This window comes from Doryrhamphus excisus, linkage group LG17 (genome assembly GCF_037039965.1).
Source record: "Doryrhamphus excisus strain RoL-2023G ecotype Guam linkage group LG17, RoL_Dexc_Guam_v1.1, whole genome shotgun sequence".
Lineage (NCBI taxonomy): Eukaryota > Metazoa > Chordata > Actinopteri > Syngnathiformes > Syngnathidae > Doryrhamphus > Doryrhamphus excisus.
Window position 1 is genome coordinate 11,461,782 of NC_136373.1, and position 15,737 is coordinate 11,477,518.

The 15,737-nt window shown below is 45.1% G+C and overlaps 1 protein-coding gene across 3 annotated transcripts in view; it reads left to right on the forward strand.

The window, feature by feature from the left end:
* Window positions 1-15,737, forward strand: part of LOC131137599 (copine-5-like) — a 185,620-nt gene that overhangs the window by 16,677 nt on the left and 153,206 nt on the right. The gene's annotated exons all lie outside the window — the stretch shown is intronic.

Genomic DNA, 15,737 nt, shown 5'->3' on the forward strand with positions numbered 1-15,737 from the left:
CTGTCTGACCTGATAGAGTCTAGAATTGTCAGGGTTTGTAACACTTTTACTTTACTTTTTTCTCAGCACAGAGGACTCCGCTATCCTATGTAGAGTTTAACTAGTCTGATTCAACTAGGGGGGTCTACTCCGCCTACGGATTTTAACTGTCTGACCTGCAGGGTTTGTAACACTTTTATTTTACTTTTTTCTCAGCACAGAGGACTCCGCTATCCTATGTAGAGTTTAACTAGTCTGTTTCAACTAGGGGGGTCTACTCCGCCTACGGATTTTAACTGTCTGACCTGCAGGGTTTGTCTCACTTTCATTCCTTTTAAACAAAATTTGTACTCACAGTCTCTGCGTCTCTAGATTTCCTTCAACCTTCGGATCCCAGCCCGCAAGAGAGGGACCAGTCCCGGAAAGGGTCTTAATGCTGTGGCCACAGTCTTGCCTGGATCTCGCTTGCCCGCTGGGATCGTCAGGTGTCTTTGAATCCGGCTCGAAGGACCAATTAAATGTGAGGTTTAAAAATCCCGACGCTTGTAAAAAACACTGCCTGTACAAAGGAAGACACAGAGAGATTAGTTTATTTTTACTTGCAAGGAGAGATGATGGAGACTGCACAGTTACAATCCTCCTACCAACTCTGAAACAGTCTCCATTCTCCTCGCTATTTATTGAATCAGGAACGCCCTAGGTACACGTGGTTTCACCTGCTAAGGGAAGGGGGGTCTAACTATTCCAGTTGAAACCGGTTCTTTTGCACAACATGTTATCTATAGTGTGTGGGTATCTCCTCTTTGGCATGTGATTTTCCGGAGACACTCACACACACACACACGGAAACGGAAGTGTCGAATCGGCAGCCACAGCGCAAGGAGCTCCCGGTCGAAGACGCTGTACTTCTGTTCCCGTTGGACCAGCTTGCGGCTGAAGAAAGCGAGCGGCTGCCAGGCGTCATCCACCCACTGTTCGTAAACCGCACCCACCGCGTAGTCCGAAGCGTCCGTGGTGAGGGCCACTGGGGCTGTGGGGCATGGGTGTGCTAACAAGGCAGCTTGGCTTAAGGCGGACTTGGTGGCTTTGAAGGCGTCCTTCCTCTCCTCTGTCCACACAATAGCTTGGTTGGGCGACAGATTATGTAGCGCCTCATATAGCGGCCGCATGACGTGCGCTGCATGGCGGACGAAGCGGTGGTAATACGCTACCATGCCCAAAAACTCTCTGAGGCCATGGGCTGTTTGTGGGAGGGGAAAGGCAGTGATCCCCTCCACTTTCAACGGCAGTGGTGCAGAACCGTCCGCTTTGAAAAGGTGCCCTAGAATTTGACCGAGGGGACACCGAAGACGCATTTTGCTGGATTAATGATCAGTCCATTCTTGTCGAGTCTCGAGAACAGCTCTCGGAGGTGACGCAGGTGCTCTTGTTTAGACTGACTAGCCACCAGGACATCATCCAAATACACGAAAACGGACGGCATGTCTCTGAGCACAGAGTCTATGATGCGCTGGAAGGACTGGGACTTCTTGAGTCCAAACGGCATCCGGAGAAATTCGACCAGCCCAAAAGGTGTAATGACGGCCGTCTTTGGGATGTCGGCGGGAAGTACGGGGACCTGGTGGTAGCCCAGCACCAAATCAACCTTTGAAAAGATGGTGCAGCCCGCAAGGTGCGCCGAAAAGTCTTGGACATGGGGAACAGGGTAGCGGTCAGGTGTGGTAGCATCATTGAGGCGGCGGTTATCCCCACATGGACGGAACCCGCCGTCTGCCTTGGGCACGATATGGAGGGGGGACGCCCACGGGCTGTCAGAATGGCGGACAATGCCCAAGTGCTCCATATTGGTGAACTCCGACTTGGAGACTGCCAACTTCGCGGGGTCGAGGTGGCGAGCTCGGGCATGGACGGGTGGGCCAGTGGTGTCAATGTGGTGTTCCACACCATGCTTGGCAGAGAGGGCGGAGAAGGTGGGGCTGGTGAGGCTAGGAAACTCCTTGAGGTGGCGCTGGAAGTCGTCGCCCTCCGAATGTGAGCAGCACAGGCCCCCGTACCGCCCTCCATCCCAGACACAAGCGAGGGACGAGAACGTTAAAACATCCACCAACCGGCCATTCTTAACGTCCACCAATAATCCGTGTGCGCAGAAAAAATCTGCGGCGAGTAGGGGAAAAGCTTCTCTGAGCGCCGGTGTCGCAAAGACACTTCCTACCAGAGAGGGAGTCCCTGATGAACAACAGTCGGTTCGCTGTGCCTGTGCCCAGGGCCGTTTCCCTTAACTTTATAGGTGCATGAGGGGCGGCATCTCCTTGCCTTTGCACCAAACCTGGCGTGGAAGAAACACCATCCATCCTTGCGCTTGGGGGGCCTCTGGAGACTCCCCCTGGTTGTTCGCAGGGGTGCGCGGGCTTGCACCGGGGCCAGATGGCCGGGCGTAGAGCGCTCAGCGGCCAAGAAGAAGAGGTCTGCCTCGGCCGCCAGGGTCCTCGGGTCGGAGGCAGCAATATTGGTGAGGGCAGTTTGCACCTGCGGGGGTAGGAAAAGCTCCATGAAGAGGAAATTAGGCTCCTCCGTGCCCAACAGATTCAGCATCATCTCCATGAGCTCCGACGGCTTACTGTCTCCCAACCCAGAAATGTCCAGGAGCTGCCGTGCATGCTCTTGCCGAGAGAGCTCAAAAGTCTTCAGCAAGTGCGACTTGAGACCGTTGTACTTCCACTGGGCCGGCGGGGAGGTGCGGCTCAACGCCGCAACAACATGGTAGTAGCGAGAGTCGTCATCATCCACGCCGCGGACGGCGAACTGTGCCTCCGCCTGTGTGAACCACGCCGCCGCTGCTGATTCCCAGAACTCCGGCAATTTTAGGGTGGCGTTTGTAGCCATGTTCACTGTAGCTCCGAACACTTCGGAACTACTGTAAAATTTAAATCAAATGAAGAGATGGCACACATGTCTGAAAATGTATTTATATATAAATATTTATTATATATCTAAATATATATATTTATATATATATATATATATATATATATTTATATACTATATAATTTATATATTTACCTAAATACTGCTTTATTTAATTGTCGCCTGAAGTCACCTGGGGTGGGCTCCAGCATACTCCTGGGGCACACTGAAATAGCCTGCTAACAATAGCATGAATTAGAATCAGAATCAGCATCAGAATCGCCTTTGTTGTCATTGTATTGCATACAACAAAATTTGAGTGCAACTCCACGGTGCATTTTGTAGAAAGTAAACATAAGAATAAGGAAAAGGATAAAAATAAAACAAGGAAAGTCCAGTAATGCACAATTTGTAGCTTATTGTACATAACAGTGAGGTGTGTGTTTTAGTAGTGCAAAAATAAGTAATGTTCATTTATGAAGGAAGCCGTCCCTGAGTCTGTACGTCCGGGTTTTGTGTGACCTGTACCACCTGCCTAAGGGTAGCAGGTCAACCAAATGGTTACCAGGCCAGGATGCTCTCGATGGTTGCTCTGTAGAACATCACCGGCAGCTTCTCCTCCAGGTTGTTCCTCCTGAGCAGCCTCAGGAAATGGAGTCGCTGCTGGGCTTTCTTCACTGCCGCCGTGGTGTTTGCTGTCCAAGAGAGGAATCTGATGGAGCTCACCCTTGTTTTTGTGGTGTTCAGTGGCAGGTTGTTTGCTGAACACCACGCTGTCAGTCTGTTGACATCTCTGAGCCTGACCACAGAGGTATCATCCTCAAACTTTATGATGATGTTTGAGAGATGAGTCGGAGAGCAGTCGTATGTGTAAAGAGTGAACAGGAGGGCGCTCAAGACACAACCTTGAGGGGAACTAGTGTGATGGTGGAGGAGAGGTGGGGGCCAAGTTTGACGGACAGAGGGCGGTCCGTTAGGAAATCTTTAATCCACTGGCAGATGGATGTGGAGATGCCCAGGTGGAACAGTTTCTGGACCAGGATCTCCGGGATGATGTGGTTGAAAGCTGAACTGAAGTCCAGGAAGAGCATCCTCGCGTAGCTTCCGAGGTCCTCCAGATGACTCAGCGCATAGTGATATATGGTTATATAGTGGTTACAGCATCCTCTGTGGATCGATTTGTCCTGGTGAGGGTCCACAGTGGGAGGCAAACAGGTCTTGATGTGTTGTGAGACCAGACGCTCAAAGCACTTCATGACCACAGGCGTAAGTGCAACAGGCCTGTAGTCATTAAGGCTCTCCACTGCTGACATTTTGGGGACAGGGATGATGGTGGAGTCTTTGAGCCACGATGGAATGATGGTCTGTGACAGAGACAGGTTTAAAATACAGGTGAAACCTCCTGCCAGTTGGTCAGCACACACTTTGAGTACCTTACCAGGTACACCATCAGGGCCGGCCGCTTTCCTGGGGTTCACAGACTTTTGCACACGTCTCACTTCATGCTCCTGAAGTGTCAATGTGATAGTGCTGGAAGATGGTGTGAGTGGAGTGACTGCTGGGGGTCTGTCTGCCTCAAAGGGAGCAAAGAAGCGGTTGAGTTCCTGTGCCAGTGAGGCATCCACCTCCGCACTCACCGGGTTGCTGCTTCTGTAGTTGGTGATGTGATTTATTCCCTGCCACATCTTCCTGGGGTCATTTGCAGTCAAGTGGTCCGCTTTTTTCCTCTTGCGGGCTGCCTTGGCCTCCCTGATGCTTCTTTTCAGGTCAGACCTGGCCAGGCTGTACAGGGCCCTGTCTCCTGATTTGAAGGCGGTGTTGCGGCTTTTTAATAGAGACTGGACTTTGCTTTTCATCCAGGGTTTCTGGTTTGGAAAAACCCTGACCCTTTTGTCGACAGTGACAGTGTCAACACAGTTTTTGATGTATGAGAGTACGTTGTCAGTGTACTCCTGCAGGTTGTGGTTGGAGAATAAATCCCATTCAGTCCTTGAGAAGCAGTCCTGTAGCTGCTTGAGGGCTCCCTCAGGCCAAGTCTTTATTGTCTTTTGTTATGGCTTTGTCTTCCTCAACAGGGGGGTGTAGGTGGGGGTGAGGGATAGACAGAGGTGGTCAGATCCAGCAAGATGGGGGAGGGGAGTCACTCTGTAAGCTTGTTTAATGTTGGAATAAACACGGTCCAAAGTATTATCCCCTCTGGTGGCACATATTGGACGAATTTAGGGAGCACAGTTTTTAGACACGCTTGACGTCACCGGCAACAGTAGAGACGCCATCCGGATGGGCGAGCAGCTGTTTGTTTATGCAGGCGAGCAAGAGGCTAAGGACCATGCTAACGTTAGCATCAGTGGGATGTGAACAGCTATCACAATAACAACAGTGAACTCCCTCGGGAGATAAAAAGGTCTGCACGAGATTGACAGAACCTCTAAATCAGGTGAACAGTGAGAGTCAATGGTCCTGCTGTTACAACACCACTCTTCGCTAACGTAAACACAGAGCCCCCCACCTCTGCTCTTGCTGGAGTGTCTTTTTCTGTCCTGCCGATGAAGCGTGTGGCCAGCGTGCGGCGACGGGGGAAGCCACGTCTCCGTGATGAAAATAACGCTGCAGTTCCGCACAAAGCTGTTGGTGGCCATCCGTAGTTCCAATTCATCCATTTTGTGGGTGATGGATCTGGTGTTTGAGAGGAAGAGGCTCGGTAACGCTGGCCTGTGTGGTTGTTTACGTAGCCTAGCATCTGAGCCCGACTGGCAACCTCGCTTCTGCTTCCTTTCTCTGCGCCGCCTTTTCTGCTTGCTGGGCAGACTGGTCATACACAGAGAGCCTGGTCATGCTCACGTGTTGGGGGAGAGAATTCCCAGTGGAGATCAGGTGTAGACAGTGCAGAGGCTTCCCTGGAACATCCCTACAGTTGCTACTGAAAATCCTCGGAATGTCAGACCCCAATAGGAAGTGAGCTCTCCATAACCTTGGTGAGAAAGCTGAGCAAGGCAGCTTGTCTCTGACTCCAAAGCAACGGCAAGTAGTGGGAAAAATAAGGATTATTTCTGCTAAATCAGCTGCAACAATCATTTGAGCCCTGCCCTCAACCCCATCAAACACCCATGGGATGAAATACAACAGAGCTGGTGAGCCAGCAGGCCCTTTCCCACAAATAGACGCAATCCAACATTTGTGGAATTCAAGTAGTGGGACCTGGAGTTCCTGTGTGGCCAGATGTCCCGATATTTTTTTCTTTTTTTAGCCAAATAAGTACAGTGGCTTCACACAAAGTCAATCTTATGATTTCGACAACCATCAGTGTCTGTTATCCAGGATGTAGATGGTGCTTCTTGTCATTCCCAGTCATGACGTTGGACCTCATTGGAACCATTCAGTTTCAGTGATGGATTGATTTGAGCAGCACAGCAGCCAATCAATATATTCCATAGCTGTGGGGGGTATCTAACACAGTCTGGCCACTCGCCTCCCAAGGGAGTCATTACCCTGGACATGTGAACACGAGCAGGAGGAGAGTCCTGAATTACTGATTGCAGCTCCCTGGGGGTCAAACAAAAAATGTGAGCTCTTCCAGATGCAATCATTACAGCCGAGCAGGGAGGCAAAATGAAATCATCAGCACGATTAGGGTGTGTGACACTGCCGCTGTCGCTGTCACTGCCGCTCCGTCAGTCAAAAACAATCACTCTTATTCACCCTTACTGCTGTTGTTGGACTCGTTTTGCCTGGTGGAAGGCAAATTTAGCTGGAACTACTATGTATAGTGTGTTGTGCGTTGTGTTAGTAACACTGTCAACATAGGGACATGCCTCTTTGTGATTCACCTTTAAGTTTTGCTACAAATTTCTAGAGCTCTTTGTGTTGCTGGAGCCTGGCCAACCTGTTGAGTCCTTTGTGAAGTCACTCTGTGAAATGAAAATATATACATTTAGTGCATTTTGGTAATGAGTGCAGGTGTAACGATTCATCAATACACCAATGCATCGATTTATATTCCTATGATCCCACATCGATCTGTGTCCAGCACAGTGTCCATTTAAGATGACATATATCTATCTAAGGTAATCAATCAATTGAATTGATACTAGGCAATAAAACATTTTTAGGATTATTTCCCTATAGTTCCCAAACATGAGCACATATTTCTTTCCCCTTTCTGTGCATTATAACACAAGGAAAGGAGTTAGCCAGCTAACTACGGACGTTTTTGGGACAGACCTATTTCAACTATAGATGGTTAGATATCCATGCTGTGGTCTTGCATTAACACGTACACTGATGATACCATAACGGGGGGAATATACATTACTAAACTGGCCGAGAGAATGCCATGTTTGTGTCCGACTGAAGTGCACCCTTTTCAGCCACGGCGGGTGGCTAACACCACTCTATGCTCTGATTCTCCCGAGCTCCGTGGAAGCACGGACGCTGCCTGCCGTTTCCTAATCTACTTATTCGTGTAAGGCAGCACATGGTAGTGAAGTCTGTTCACTGTGAATGATAGCCATTCTCCACCAACTATGGAGAAGGTGAGATGTGTTTACTGTATCCATCATACATTATGGATGGTCAGGAAGTGAGCCCAATAAAAGACGTCACACATCATCCCAGTAGCATTCCTAAGCTCCCATCCCACTATGGATAAGTCAGATACAACAAAATGACATTCTGGTCTTTCTCAGAAAACCATCCGAGAGAGAACATCAACGACAGGAGGAGAATGAGGCCAAATAAACCTTGTCAAGACAAAATGGTGCTTGATAAGGTTTATACATTTGTTGATGATATTTGTGTTGTTGTTACACATATACATAGTTGATACATTCCATCTTTATAAACGTTGATACATTGCTGCTTGTAAGCTGTTTGTTGTTTTGCAATAAATGTTACAATGTGTAAAATCTGTGCCTTTTATTTAAAATGGTGTTGTAAACAGACTATAGAAAATTGAAATCATGTAGAAATGTATGCACCTTACCTAATGAAAGGAAACATTTATTATGAACCATGATATCTCATGGTCGGCCAATGTCACAGCCGGCAAAGGGTGAAGGGTGATGATGGCATGATAATCAAATGGTTTCCCGTTTCTTAGCTGCTTCTTCCCCTTGGTCCTAGGTTATAAGGGCTAAGGGAAGGGGTAAGACGAAGGGTTAAGGGAAGGGGTAAGACGAAGGGGAAGGGCAAAGGGGTAGAATTGGGATTCAGCCTTCCTTCCTGTCATTTAGAATGATTAGTTCCTATTCAAAATCATACCACAGATTAGAAATGCTGTTGTGGGCTTGACTGACTTCTTACCATGCAATGCATGCTGCCATTTTGTGGCACGTATGCTTTATGTTAGTTGGTAGCAGTGGGATTTAGGGGGAGGAAAGATGAGTGTGAATTGACAGTCAGATACGTAAGTGCAAAGTGCTGTGCATGGTTATAACCGCCATGTTGTGTCAGTGTGACTGTGTGAGCATCTCCACTGGCTCCTGGATAGCTTGCATGTCTTATGTACATATCTCTGAGCTGTCAGAGCACACAATCAGCCAGTGGTCTTATTCCCAGTTCAGACGTTTGTTAAATAGTCAAAGTGGGGGGGGGGGGGGGTGTTTATTTAACTGTGAGACAAGCGGGTTTTAAGACTTAGGTTCTTTCACTGCTGGAAGACGGCTGCTTGGCGACAGCGCTGCTGGTGATGTTCTCGACCTGAAGGGACGGCAGGTGCAATAATGGCTGAATAATTAAGCAAATGGAGGAGGAGAAGACACCTGGTGCCACCACAGTGAAGGTCAGCAGATGGATCTGTGGCTAATGAAGCACCACTGTGTGCATTTTTTATCAAACCACATCCATATAAAATCAACTGTACTGCTTTATCATTTGCCACTCAGGGACAACTTGAAAATACTACTGTGCTGCCCTTAAGGCAATTTTCCGAATATATAAGTTAATGGGTTTAAATAAGCAATGTTAAGGGTGGGTATTTTGCTAGAAGTGATTAAAAGTTACTTAGGTAAGTAATTAATTGTTTATACAAATTTGTATTAAAAAATGTTATCGCCGCGGTACACTTCCGGTTGTCGGAGATGCACTTCCGGTTCACTTCCGGATGTCGCGGGGGAGGAGATCGCTAATTGAGACTGCACGGGAACGTTGTGGATGCCACCCACGTTGAGTTATCACGCAGGAATGCCGTGAGTTTGACTGTATTGTGATTTATTTTGATATATTTGAATATTGGTTTTTGTGATTGATTGGGCTTGGGGCATTTGATAATGTAGCAGCCGCTCAAGATGTTGAGATGCACCTTTTCTGTTGCAGTTTTCACCGCGCACACACTCAGACATATCTGTAAAAGAAGACAATTAAACTTTCCAGTGGAACTCCAGGGTCTTCGTTCGTGGTTTAGCTTGGTGTCACCAACATCCCCGTTGAAAACACTACAACTACCATGTATGAACTCAAAGAGTGGCAATGTAAGTCCGCGTCTACTGCCAACAATAGCACAGTAGTCAAAATGTGGTCATTAAATCAGCTGATATGGTGAGACGTCCACAGCAGAACCCAGCGCTCAGAGATCTGTGATGCGACAGGCTGGCGTGCATCATCATCCTCCTCATCCTCCTGTGCAGAGTAGGACAGAGCTGTGGATGAAAGCTAAAGGGAAGATGAGCAACAAAGCTCCCAAACCAACTAGTGTGCAGCTTAGGTCACCATCTCCAACTGCATCCATCAAGCTCCTCATCTTCACTGGGTATCCTTCAGGGTACCCTCCTCCCCCCTGCTGCAGTTTACTGACCAAATGAACAAACTTTCCAGCGTGATCAGGCTTACTTCTTTTTACTCCATTTGGGCTCTTCAACCACCCTGTCCCCCTCCACCACCACAGCGCCAATGGGCACTACCTCCACCCCCTCCACAGCTTGATCTGAACTTACTCCAGTCTCCTAGTAAGAGCCCTGGGTTATGTGGTGTTCTGGGTGTTCCGGGTCCAGATTTTATGTCAAATGTTATGCCTGACTTTCCAGGGAAAAGCTAGGGTCCATTGTGCCAGAAGCTTCATTGATTCATGTCTCAATCGGTAGGAGAAGATCAGATTATCAAATTTAATATGTGTTCCATCCACGCATATTTAAGTTAGCTCTTTTAAAGGTCTTTAGCAGGCAAATCATTCTTAATCAATGATTTTATCATCAAGTAAAAGCTTGATTTTATGTTTTCAACTGAAACTTGATTAGGATGAGAAAACAGTACAGCAGTTCTCAATGAGTTAGCTCCTCCAAATTTCAGTTTTATAAATGAAGTAAGAATGCATAAGAGAGGAGGTGGAGCCACCATTTTGTTTAATGATGGCATTCAATGCGAGATATTCTCTTACAGTCAGTTTGAGCCTTTTGAATATGTTGCCAGTTAATCAAAGTCCCTGTCGATCAGTCTTCGTAACCATCTACAAGCCCCCAAAATACAACGCAATATTTTCTGATGAGTTTGCCAATCTCTTGCCTGTTGTTTGTATTGATTTGACTTTGCTGTGTTAGTGGGTGACTACATTCATTTTGATAATCTCAAAGATGGATGTGCCTAAGAACTTCTAAACATCCTGTATCATTTTGATCTCACCACGTAACACATTCAACAAGGGCATATACTATTAGATTTGATTATCTCCAAATGGGTTCATATCTCTGAAGTTGTAGTGACAGATGTTGCTCTTTCTGATCGTTACTATGTGTCCTAAAAATGGCCACACCGGCTACTCATAACAAAAGTGGAACAGAGCTCATCAAAAAGCGTTATATTAAAAGTTGTTACCGCCATCACCAACACTGCCCTCAGCTTCAACTGATGAATAAATGATGAATAATTTCAGTTCAAAAGACTATAATTGACTTATTGTAGCCTCAAAGGGGTACAAGCCAGTGCCGTGTTGTGCCAGTCCCAAGCCTGGATGAATACAGAGGGTTGTTTCAGGAAGGGCATCCGACGTCAAAATTTTGTCAAAGCAAATATGCAAATCTAACTACAGGGTTCTGGTGGAAATTAGGTTACTGTTGGTCAAATAAGGAGAGGAGGAAGATGTGTGTAAGAAGAGAGAGAAGAGGAGCGCCAAGAACCTAGAACTGATAGTAAGGACTTTGAATGTTGGAACTATGACAGGAAAAGGTAGAGAGTTGGTTGACATGGTGCAGAGGAGGAAGGTAGACATACTGTGTCTCCAGGAGACCAGGTGGAAAGGTGGCAAGGATAGAAGTTTAGGAACAGTGTTCAACTTGTTCTATCATTGTGTAGATGGAAGAGGAATGGAGTAGCATGAGTTGGTTGAGAATTTTCTGGAGGTAAAAAGGTTAGCTAAGAAGAAGTGGGACATGGAGAGGACTGAAGAGAGTAGAACGGAGTACAGAGAGATGAATGCTAAGGTGAAAGTAGTGGTGGCAAAAACCAAACAAGAGGTCTATGATGACGTGTACGCTAGGTTGGACAGTATGGAGGTAGAGATGGATCTCTACAGGTTGGCAAGGCAGAGAGACAGAAATGGGAAGGACGTGCAGCAGGTTAGGTTTGTCAAGAACAGGGATGGAAGTGTAATGACAGTTGCCAGTTGTGGGATGGGAGGGTAGAAAATGGGCTTTCAAGAGTTGATGAATGAGGAAAAGGAGAGAGAAGGAAGAGTAGAAGAGGTGTCTGCTGTGGACCAGGAAATAGCAAAGACTGGTAAAGAGGAAGTGAGGGGAGCATTAAAAAGGAAAAGTGAAGAGTGGGAAGGCACTTGGTCCTGATGGTATACCTGTGGAGGTATGGAAGTGTCTAGGAGAGGTAGCAGTAGAGTTCCTTCTTAGGTGGTGAGAAGATGCCTCTGGAATGGAGGAGAAGTGTGTTGGTGCCCATTTTTAAGAACAAGGGTGATGTGCAGAGCTGTGGCAACTGCAGAGGTATAAAGCTAATGAACCATACCATGAAGTTATGGGGATCAGCTCTGAGCCCCTTCTTGTTTGCTATGGTGATGGACAGGCTGACAGATGAGCTTAGACAAGAATCTCCATGGACTATGATTTTTGCAGATGACATTGGGATTTGTAGTGAGAGTAGGGAACAGGTGGAGGAGATGCTAGAAGAGTGGAGGTTTGCCCTGGAAAGGAGAGGAATGAAGATTAGCCGCAGCAAGATGGACTATATGTGTGTGAATGAGAGGAACCCAAGTGGAAGATAAGTGGCCATAACTACGCTTCATAACACACCTCACACATAGATGACATAATGGCAATGGACATTGGACAGACTACTAGATGGAAAATAATTCTACCAGGCAGCTTTATATCGAGCTCGGATCATCACATGGAATGCATGATTACTTGCAAACAGCACTTCCAGTCATGGAAAAAATTATCACTCCACCCTTGTTTCTTCACTTTATTTCTTCACTTGAATTTCCCTGATACAACCAAAGGTACATTTGTTTAAACATATTTCATGATGATAACATAAACAGCTCATAAGAGTTTATTTAAGAGATGATATCCAGCAACTTCCATGGTTTTCTTTGTTTTTTTCCAAAATCACAAATATACTTACATTAATAACTATAACATTGTATTTCCCCAAAAATTAATCTTATGAGCTACGTATTTTTGATCATTGTTTTATTTGCCCAGACAACTGTACGTATTTTTAGTTGTAGCAGGCATTAAAACGAAGAAACTAAGGAAACAAAGAGGTCTATTATTTTTCCACAATTGTATTTACAGTCCTTAAAATCAACCAGACTAACAAACCACTATATGTGGCTTGGGTAAACATACAGTGAAGAAAATAAGTATTTGAACACCCTGCTATTTTGCTATTTCTCCCACTTAGAAATCATGGAGGGGTCTGAAATTTTCATCGTAGGTGCATGTCCACTGTGAGAGAGATAAACTAAAAAGAAAAATCCAGAAATCACAATGCATGATTTTTTAACAATTTATTTGTGTGATACAGCTGCAAATAAGTATTTGAACACCTGTGTATCATCTAGAATTCTGACCCTGAAAGACCTGTTAGTCTGCCCATTAGAAGTCCACCTGCACTCCATGTATCATCCTGAATCAGATGCACCTGTTTGAGGTCGTTAGCTGCATAAAGACACCTGTCCACCCCATACAATCAGTAAGACTTTAACTTGTAACATGGCGAAGACCAAAGAGCTGTCCAAAGACACCAGAGACAAAATTGTACACCTCCACAAGGCTGGAAAGGGCTACGGAGCAATTACCAAGCAGCTTGGTGAAAAAAGGTCCACTGTTGGAGCTATCATTAGAAAATGGAAGAAGCTAAACATGACGGTCAATCTCAATCGGAGTGGAGCCCCATGCAAGATATCACCTCGTGGGGTCTCAATGATTCTAAGAAAGGTGAGGAATCAGCCCAGAACTACACGACAGGACTTGGTCAATGACCTGAAAAGAGCTGGGACCACCGTTTCCAAGGTTACTGTAGGTAATACACTAAGACGTCATGATGTGAAATCATGCATGGCACGAAAGGTTCCCCTGCTTAAACCAGCACATGTCAAGGCCCGTCTTAAGTTTGCATATGACCATTTGGATGATACAGAGGAGTCATGGGAGAAAGTTTTATGGTCAGATGAGACCAAAATAGAACTTTTTGGTCATAATTCCAATAAGCGTGTTTGGAGGAAGAAGAATGAAGAGTACAATCCGAAGAACACCATCCCTACTGTGAAGCATGGGGGTGGTAGCATCATGCTTTGGGGGTGTTTTTCTGCACATGGGACAGGACGAGTGCACTGCATTAAAGAGAGGATGACTGGGGCCGTGTATTGTGAGATTTTGGGGAACAACCTCCTTCCCTCTGTCAGAGCATTGAAGATGGGTCGTGGCTGGGTCTTCCAACACGACAACGACCCGAAGCACACAGCCAGGAAAACCAAGGAGTGGCTCCGTAAGAAGCATATCAAGGTTCTAGCATGGCCCAGCCAGTCTCCAGACCTGAACCCAATCGAAAATCTTTGGAGGGAGCTCAAACTCCGTGTTTCTCAGCGACAGCCCAGAAACCTGACTGATCTAGAGAAGATCTGTGTGGAGGAGTGGGCCAAGATCCCTCCTGCAGTGTGTGCAAACCTGGTGAAAAACTACAGGAAACGTTTGACCTCTGTAATAGCAAACAAAGGCTACTGTACCAAATATTAACATTCATTTTCTCAGGTGTTCAAATACTTATTAGCAGCTGTATCACACAAATAAATTGTTAAAAAATCATGCATTGTGATTTCTGGATTTTTTAGTTTATCTCTCTCACAGTGGACATGCACCTACGATGAAAATTTCAGACCCCTCCATGATTTCTAAGTGGGAGAAATAGCAAAATAGCAGGGTGTTCAAATACTTATTTTCTTCATTGTACATGTGCAAGACTAACCGTATATTTCATGTCAAGGCATGTCCAACTTGAGATTGGTCATGGTCATGGTTTCATTTTATTTGAACGTGAATCAAGTTACAATGGAATATGAAACATAACTCAATTTCAGTCTGCAGATGGCATTCTGTACGGAGTTTCCCATTACGGAGAAAGCGTTGGCAATACAGTGACATGGTTGCTATATTTAGAACATAAGGGTGCACATCAAAGTGTTTCAGTATTGAAAAACAAGCTGTCAACAAAGGCGAAGAGGGAGTGGACCTCCGCCTCCGTAGCAACATGCAAAGTAGTTATGAAAGCTACATAAACCTTTCCACAATGCAATCCAATCAGCAACAGAACCAAGAAGGCAGCGCTTGGACATTATTCTCTGTAGCCTGGCAGGGTGTCATCTTTGGACACATGGGTGTCCAAAGTGTTGTGCAGGGCCCATCTGTGGAAAGTGGCTCATTGTAGAAATAAAATAAACAAAAACGCAACAAAAGTGAGAAAAAATAGGGCAAAAGGACAAAATGTAACGAGAGAAACCTAAAATGTTGACATTAACTTTATTGATATTGTTGATATTTACTAATAAAAACTAGGGTTGTTAATCCATTAAAAATATTTAATAATAATAATATCGCATTTTGGTTGATAGTTAACATACCACAATCCCTGATAGAAATAAGTTTTTATCTATAATAAGTAGGGGAAATATCTTTGTGGTAAACGATTCCATCTGCAACTACAATGATAATTACATCAAATTTTATGTAAAAGGATATTCATTTGAGAACTATGGGCCATTATTTAAAACAATACAGTAAGCAAGCAGATTTTTGTATGATGTATTTTTCTTTATTATTAGCATATTAGCTGTTAGACTCGCCCACAAACCTTCAGCAAATCCAAAATGTGAGCGAGTGAGACCTCTCATACTAGCATGTTTTTGTTTATTTGTGTCAGCTCGAAATAAGATTAGTTTATTTGTGATACTGGTTTTAAATTCTAAATGTTTTTGAGTAAAAAGCCCATTTAGAAACATTCAGAAAGGATTATTATTAAAGAATTGGCTGAATGCATCTTTCCTTCATGAAATGTACAAATGAAAATACCTAAAACACAGGGCAATAGTCATAAAGCATTTCATCCAAATTGCAAACCTAACACTTGTAAACATTTCTGTTTTAAAACACATTAAATACATAAAAAATTCATAATTTTATTACAGTAAATATTATTTTATTACAATACTCTAACTATTTCCACGGTTTTTAAATGTTTGATGCGATTTGCAATTTGTCCTACTTTTTTGACGGTCATTGAACGCAGCGACGCACCGTTCTCCGATGTGCAGAGGACTGTATGAATGTATTTGCATGTATATTTCTTTCAACTTATACTTGCTCCCGAATGCTGATACTATGTGGGAATGCATAAAGGCAAATGTGCATCATTGTGGA